Genomic DNA, 8,711 nt, shown 5'->3' with positions numbered 1-8,711 from the left:
TCATCATCCATCATTCAATTGCATATTTTTCTATAAAAAAAAAATTAAAATTAAAATTAAAATTTGCACCAAATTAACAGTTGAAAAGGGTTGAAGATAATGAATTTAAATTTTGTAAATCTTTTTAGAGATTTGCTCCATGTTTGAATGGAAGTATAAAGGAGAGGCAACATTAATTAATGAAACATTAGGTTAATCTTCTAAACCTATGCCCTAAAAAGAGAAACCTCCAAAACATTTCTTTCATTAATTGGCTGTGTGTTTTGTTTATTATAAATTGTGTGTTTTATATGAGTGGCCACTCAGATCATTGTCGTTTAAAAAATTATACTTTGCACCTTCTAAATCAATGCTCTAAAATAAAATTAAAAAAAATAAAAAAACTTAAATTGAAATCAAATTTATTTTGGTGGGTATAGGAAATAATCTTAAATTGTGTCAACCCAAGTGTCTTGTTAGTAGTTCAAATGTACATACGGCATTTAAAATAATTTTTAGAAACGTGGAGATATAATATCGAACTTCAATAGAGTTGTTTTCATAGCATGTGACTGTTTTTTTTTTTTTTTTGGGTGTGTTAGAGTAATTATAGAATAACGTTTGGTGTAAACATAACACAACAGCCCAGACATGTTTTTTTAGAGACGGGGCCATGAACTAATAGTAGCTGACGTGGAATATTTGAAAATACACAAAAGTACATTAAAACATTCAGAAGTATAATAGGACACTGTTTGTAAAACGAAAAATGATAAGAATAGGTAAATACAAATATTGGGTTCATAATACCATAATATTAGAGAAATCAATACTCTAATCTATCTCGACTCCTAAAGCTCGTAGTTCGTGCATGCCTCACCTCGAGTACTCCTCCTAGCTTGCATTTGAAAAGATTATACTAATATGAACGAGTATAAAAATACTCAATAAGTAGCTAGCTTGTAGTTTTTTATTTCTCTCTTACGTCTTATGTCATTAATTTATTTGTATGCTCATTTGGTGCGTTTTTTTATCGGGTCCAACCCATAGTTCTCATCATACCGTTAAGGACACTGTTCTCAAATTCACTAGTAGAGTTTATTTGGCATCTCTTCAATAGGCGCTATAACAAAAAAATCATAAAGGAGTTGGCGACCCTCATGCTTGCAAACGCTCATTTTCCTATGTGGTTCGAATATGATCACGTTTAGGGAGTGGTTAGAAATCCCTAATCACACTTGTTAAACCTAAAATAGATCATATTTGTATATACTAAGATAATCTAGGATTTACTAGTTTGTTACCAAATCTATGATTTGAAGGGTTTGTTACCAATTTCATGGTTTGTTATCAAATCATAGATTTGGAATGTAATCTTCATTATACACATCTACAAATACATGAGGTCGTGACCCATATAGGTCATCGTGCCATTCAATCTAACATGGTATCAGAGCCAAGGTTTATTTTTTAAATGTCTACCATGTCTTCTTCCTCCTCCCCATCCACCATCTCCAACACCGTCTCAACTACCATGGCGACTTTTGGCCCAATCCCTCTACACCATGCTGTCACAATTTGTCTAACCAAAAACAACTTCATCATATGGCGTGCCCAGCTCCTCCCCTACCTACGGAGTACGAAGCTTATGGGCTACCTCGATGGCACCAATGCCGCACCTGCCAAGCTGGTCCCTTCCTCAACTGCTGCTAGTACTGAGCTGGTCTCTAATCCGGCCTATAATCAATGGTATGATCAAGATCAACAGGTCCTTAGCGGCCTTCTCTCCTCCATGTCTGAGGAAATTCTTCATGATGTGGTTGCCGCTACTACGTCCAAGGAGGCGTGGGATACCCTGCAGCGGATGTTTTCATCATCAACTCGTGCTCGCACTATTCAGATTCGTGTTGAGCTCGCCACGTCCAAGAAACGAGATCAATCTGCTGCAAATTATTTTCGCAAGATCAAAGGGCTAGCCACCGAGCTGGCCGCAGCCGGCTCTGCCTTGCAGGATGATGATGTGATCGTGTATCTTCTTGCTGGTCTTGGCCCTGACTATGATCCCTTCGTCACCTCAATGACTACCAAGAGTGAAGCCCTCACGCTTGATGATGTGTTTGCACATCTAATGACGTATGAAGCTCGCCAACTACAACACCAAGCTGAACTTCAGTTAAATCCGGGGTCTTCGGCCAATTATACTGGTCATGCTGAACTTCAGTTAAATCTTGGATCTTCTGCCAATTATGCTAGTCGTGGTGGTTAGCAGAAGAATCGTGGGCGTAGGGATCGTGGTCGTGGTCGTTCTTAAGGTTATGCACCCTCTCGTCCTGCTGGTGATCGCCGTGGCCCTTCTGCCCGTCCTTCCTGCCAGATCTGCGGCAAAGTGGGGCATACTGCTATCCGCTGTTGGCATAGTATGGATGAGTCCTATCAAGATGAACCTTCTTCTGCTCCTCCTACGGCACTAGCGGCTACTTCCTCTTACAAGATTGACTTGAATCGTCTCGCTGTACGTGAACGTTATCATGGAGGTGAACAAGTTCAAGTCGGCAATGGAGCAGGTTTGCGTGTTTTGCATACTGGTCATTCTCTAATTAATACTGCTACTCGTCCTCTTGCATTGCGTAATATTTTGCATGTGCCTGAAATTTCCAAACATCTTCTTTCCGTTCATAAATTTTCTCGTGATAATGACGTATTTTTTGAATTCCATCCTTGGCACTTTTCTATAAAGAATCGACAGTCGAGGAAAAGTCTCCTAAATGGGAGGTGTGAATCTGGTCTTTATCCTATTAAGCCATCCGATGTCGATAATCTCAAGCACGCCTTGGTGAGCAGATCTACTACTCACGCCCAATGGCATGCACGTCTTGGACATCCTTCATCTTAAGTAGTAAAATCAATTTTGCGTCTCAATAATATTTCGTGTGCTAGTGAGTCATCTTTATCCGTTTGTAATGCGTGTCAGTTAGCAAAAAGTCATCAATTACCATATACTAGTTCTTTCCACAGGTCTTTGTCACCTTTGGAACTTATTTTTTTAGATGTTTGGGACTCTGCACCTCCATCTGTTGGGGGTTTTAAATATTATATTAGTTTCATTGATGATTTCAGTAAATTTTCGTGGATCTATTTAATGCATGATCGTACAGAAGCTCCTCGTATATTTTTGCAATTCCAAGCTCATGTTGAGCGCCTCCTAGATACTAAAATCAAGTGGGTCCAATCTGATTGAGGTGGGGAATATCATAAAATTCATAACACATTTTTTCGTTCCCTTGGAATTGGTCATCGTGTTTCGTGCCCTCACACACATCAACAAAATGGGTCTGCTGAACGCAAGCACCGTCATATTGTTGAAACTGGCCTAGCCCTTCTAGCTCATGCTCATGTACCTATTAAATTTTGGGACGACGCGTTTCTTACAGCCACATATCTCATCAATCGTCTTCCTACTCGTGTCATCGATAAAAAAATGCCCCTTAGAGCTTCTTTTTCATACCCCACCAAATTACTCCTTATTAAAAAATTTTGGGTGTGCTTGTTGGCCTCACCTTCGTTCTTTTAACAAACAAAAGCTCTCTTTTCGATCAAAGGAATGTGTCTTTCTAGGCTACAGTTCTTTACATAAAGGGTATAAGTGTCTTGATACCGATTCTGGTCGTGTCTATATGTCTAGAGATGTCATATTTGATGAAAATATTTTTCCATTCAAGAGAGCCCCACCTAATTCTTCCCCAATCATGCAGTCGACGAATAATGCCCCTGATTTGTGCACCTTGCATTTGGGTAATAGCAGTTCTAATTTAGAGAATGATCACATGCATATGCCTAGGCCTACTAACTCTTTGGATGCAGAAAATTTGATGTCTACATCAGCTTCGGAATTGCCACAGCAATCCTCCGCGTCGCTGCCAGGCGAATCGACGTTGGTTGTTCCGTCAATGATTGAGGCCTCGGCTCCTCCACCAGCAGATGATATTGCGCAATGCCCAGTCGAATCCTCGGCCGCTGGTCAACCAACTGCTGTAGCATCAGTTGCTCTCCTCGCAACGGCTGATACGGCTGTCCCCTCAAATGTGGATCCTGCACCTACTACTCATCCGTATGGTACTCGATCGAAGCACAATATCAAGAAACCCAAGGTGCGTACAGATGGAACAGTAACATATCTTGTAGCTCGGTCTTCTGCCTTTGAACCTACTTCACATATTATTGCTATGGAGCATCCTCTCTGGCGTCAGGCAATGAATGATGAATTTTAGGCACTTCAAAAAAATAAGACATGGCACTTAGTTCCTCCTCGTGCTGGTCTTAACGTTATTGATTGCAAATGGGTTTTCAAACTCAAGCAAAAGCCAGATGGCTCTATTGATCGCTACAAAGCACGCCTGGTTGCTAAAGGTTTTAAACAACAGTATGGCGTTGATTATGATGATACCTTTAGTTCAGTTGTTAAGCCCACTACCATTCGACTCTTATTATCTCTTGTTATTTCTCGTGGTTGGGCTATTCGGCAGATTGATATTCAAAATGTTTTTCTTCATGGCTTTCTTAATGAAGATGTTTATATGAAGCAGCCCCCTGGATTTGTGGATTCTCAACACCCTGGTTATCTCTGCAAGCTGGGTAAGTCGTTTTATGGCCTTAAACAAGCTCCGCGTGCCTGGTTTTCTCGCCTTAGCTTCAAACTATTACAGCTGGATTTTACACCTTCAAAGGCTGATGTCTCTCTTTTCATTTTTAACAAGACGGGCATTCAGATGTATATCCTCATCTACGTTGATGACATTATTATCATAAGCTCATCTTCTACGGCTACTGAGAAACTTCTTACACAGCTTCAGGATGATTTTGCAGTCAAGGATCTTGGTATTTTGAGTTATTTTCTTAGGATTGAGGTCCGCCATACTTCCAGTGGACTTATTCTGACACAACATAAATACATCCAAGATTTATTAGCCAGAACCAATATGCTCACCTCCAAAGGTGTGCCCACACCTATGCTTCCCAGTGAGAAGTTGTTATTGAATGGTGGTGAAAAACTCTCACCTGAGGATACTACTCGCTATCGAAGTGTCGTTGGTGCTCTCCAATATTTGTCTCTGACACGTCCTGATATATCCTTCTGTGTCAACAGAGTGTGTCAGTTTATGTTCTCTCCGACTTCTATACATTGGGCGGCAGTCAAACGAATTCTCCGTTATCTACATGACACTATTGATATGGGTTTGTGTCTTACAAAATCCAGCATTGATTTGTTGAGTGCCTTTTCAGATGCTGATTGGGCTGGGAATCCTGATGATCGTCGAAGCACTGGAGACTATGTGACCTTCTTTGGTGGCAATCTTATCTCTTGGAGTTCGAGGAAACAATCGACAGTTTCTTGTTCTAGTACGGAAGCCGAATATAAGGCGGTTGCTGATGCCACTGCCGAATTAATTTGGATCCAAGTCTTCTTGCGTGAGCTCGGGATCTCGCAAGCGCGAGCGCCTAGCCTATGGTGTGACAACATTGGTGCCACCTACCTATCCGCCAATCCAATCTTTCATCGACGGACGAAGCATGTTGAGGTTGATTATCACTTCGTTCGTGAACGAGTATCGACTCGTCAGCTTGATGTTCGACTCATATCTTCCAAGGATCATCTCGCCGATATCATGACAAAGCCACTCCCAGCTCCTTCTTTTAGCTATTTTAGGCGCAATTTGAACTTAGTAGTACATCGTCCAGATTGAGGGGGGTGTTAAACCTAAAATAGATCATATCTGTATATACTAAGATAATCTAGGATTTACTAGTTTGTTACCAAATCTATGATTTGAAGGGTTTGTTACTAAATCTATGATTTCATGGTTTGTTATCAAATCATAGATTTGGAATGTAATCTTCATTATACACATCTATAAATACATGAGGTCGTGACCCATATAGGTCATCGTGCCATTCAATCTAACAACACTCACAAGACTCTCATAAGGTTCATGCATTTTAGTGCTCAATCTTAGTTCTACCAACTCATAATTGTAAAGGTACTACTACGGATCCATTTTGTTCGAGACAGGTTCACAGTTAGACAATTAGCTAGCAAACTCCTAATAATCTCCACGGAGTATGAGTCATCATAGTCAATTCTAAAAAATGATACACAGACCCTCAACAATGAAGTCGAGTTCACGATTAAAAATTAGCTAGGAACCCCTAATCATCTCTGTAATACAACATAAACATATCATGTAGAATGTATCATCAATAGGGACATAGTACGATAATCTAATTATAGATATCTAGTTATGTTTTTAGTTTCATTCAATTCGGAGTTCATTTTATGATAATCTTAAAAATCAATCTTCATCTTGTCTTCTCTGTCGTCGGCCACTATGGTACGACCGACGACTATTCACAAAGTTTTTTTTAGTTGGATAATACACATTTACTATGAAGGTTCAAACACTCAAAGTTTTATACTTGTAAATATTATTTATGTATAGAATAATAAATCCAATTAGTATTTTCATTATTTCAGTTATTATATACTTTTTCATTTCATGGAATATGGTCGATTTTATTCCAAAGTGACAAATGATTGAATTACTCACTAATTTAAGAATAATTGAACTTGTTATAGTAGTAGACTCTCAAATACAAGTTTAGAAGTTTTGAATTTCTAACTACTTACTTCTCAGTTATTTTTCACGTTAGGAATTGTAACACCCAAGCTCAATATGTACGTAGACTTTCTCGATTATTTCCTTAAATTTCAAATTTTCCTATGATCTATAAGATTCTAGTGGTGTTAGATTCTGAAATTTTAATATATTATTCTAGTAAGGATTCCATGTAACTTTTGTGAAGGAACCTTGAGTCGAATGGATTGGAAGGTAGAATTCGAGCAAACCTCAATAAACGGTCAGAAATAGTTTTTTAGCTATTTTTTTATGCATTTCTATCTATGGGTAGTTAACTGAATAGGACAAATATAATTTTTTTAGGAAAGTTGGATTAAAACTCTATAACTTTTGTGAATAAACCAAGCTTATTTGAGTTACGTAAAAAAATATACAAAAATTATAAAAAAAAAATTAAGATGAACACGAAATTCTTTAAAATCACTAGTTGAAGATGAAATTCAGGTGACAGGTATCAACCATCGGGCAAAGGAATATGGCTGAAAAAGATAATGACATTGTCGAATTGTGATTCACAGGCACGAACATACAGGATTGAGCCTCGGTCACCTCAATAATAATCAAGAAATACAGAGCGACATGAACCGAACCGAGATGCGCGACTTGATCACCTACACCAACACGAACTAGTTGCTTGACCCAACCCAACTCAAATGCGCCTACTCATGCACGCCACGTCTTTCCCAAGTGCGTGTTTCTACTTGTTTATAAGCGCATCTCCTAGCCATTCATGGAGGTGCGTGAGATAGAATTTTTGCCTCAGTTCAACTCTCGTTTGTCAAATTTGTCTCCATTTTGATACTAACATTATTATGATTAGAATTAGAACCTTCCCAAGAAATTTTAGAAAATTTAGAGCCCCTAAAATACCAAAAAGCTAGCTCAGGAGGGCATGCTTCACCCAAGTAAGTAGCTATTTGAAATTTCTCAAGTAATAGTTGTAATACTTGTAAGGATCACCGGATGTGCTAGGATGTAAGCATACCTTTCCTTGGTTAGAATAACCATATTTAGGACTTTAGAAGACTAATTTGGATGAGAATATTATGGAAAAGTATCTAAATGCCCTTATGTTGAGAATTTAAGGTGCATGTAGATTTTAATGTTTTCCATTATGTTAAAGAGATATTGTGATATGTGCTCAAGTTAATTGATGGATGTTATCTCCTCGTAGAATTTGTATGATTGTCTGAATTATATTATTTTGTACTTTATGGGATCGATAGGAATATCTCCATGATAAAGTATGCATGATTAAACAAAGTTAAGATTAGGGCGCTACAGCTAGAGTGATTTTGAGTTAACTAAAGTTAGTCTGGATCACTCTAGGATCCTAAGCGGCGATCAGAGGTCGAGACCATAGTGCTCCAAAAAGTGGATTAGTCCAAGGAGCTAGTCTCAAGCGTCTTGAAAAAGTGAGATGAGACTTAAACTGCCAAGACGCCCTAAAAACCTAGTAAACCTCTATGGCAATGATGACTAAAAAAGCTTAATAGGCTAGTAGCAGTGTATACGGTGTGACCAAAGTATATGCCTTCTATCTCCTCTAGTAAGCCATAGAGCTAGTAGCACCTTGTCAAGCGGTAGGGATACATGTATCGTCGAGCCAGCCTTGGGCTGAATAGTGTAGCGCATCAAGGTGACCATATGCCTTTATCGGGTGGAAATGACAAGGGGTCTCCTGAATAGGGCATCTATGTTGTAAACTCATATTGAGAGGGGGTGAGGGTAGCTTACAAACAAACGAGGTCACACCCCCACACTCATAGTGATTCTATGGTCCTGTGGAAGGGTTTGCTAGTTTACCTTCCACATGTGATATTCTTACTATCCTAACAGATTTAGTGAGGTAGCGTCTCAATCCATGTACCGGTTATTCGCTATTATGACTATGTAAGCTGAATAAGTCAAGAGAATAGTAAAGTTAGTATTAGTTGACCTCGAGTTAATAAACATGGTGATATGGCAACCCTAATCCTTAGCCCAAGAATCTAAGCTTTTGTTGAAGCAAGAACCCTTGAATTAAAGAAATTAACACCT

At 38.8% G+C, this 8,711-nt stretch overlaps 1 non-coding gene across 1 annotated transcript; it reads left to right on the top strand.

The window, feature by feature from the left end:
* Positions 1-1,981: 1,981 nt before the first annotated feature.
* LOC111431446 lies at positions 1,982-2,121 on the top strand. Its single transcript, XR_002708495.1, has one exon. It is a non-coding gene; the product is annotated as a small nucleolar RNA Z247 (small nucleolar RNA).
* The last annotated feature ends 6,590 nt before the right edge of the window (positions 2,122-8,711 follow it).

Source organism: Cucurbita moschata, unplaced genomic scaffold (assembly GCF_002738365.1).
Source record: "Cucurbita moschata cultivar Rifu unplaced genomic scaffold, Cmos_1.0 Cmo_Scf00002, whole genome shotgun sequence".
Taxonomy (NCBI): Eukaryota; Viridiplantae; Streptophyta; class Magnoliopsida; order Cucurbitales; family Cucurbitaceae; genus Cucurbita; species Cucurbita moschata.
The sequence above is the reverse complement of the archived record's forward strand: the minus strand, read 5'-3'. Positions and strand labels throughout refer to the sequence as shown.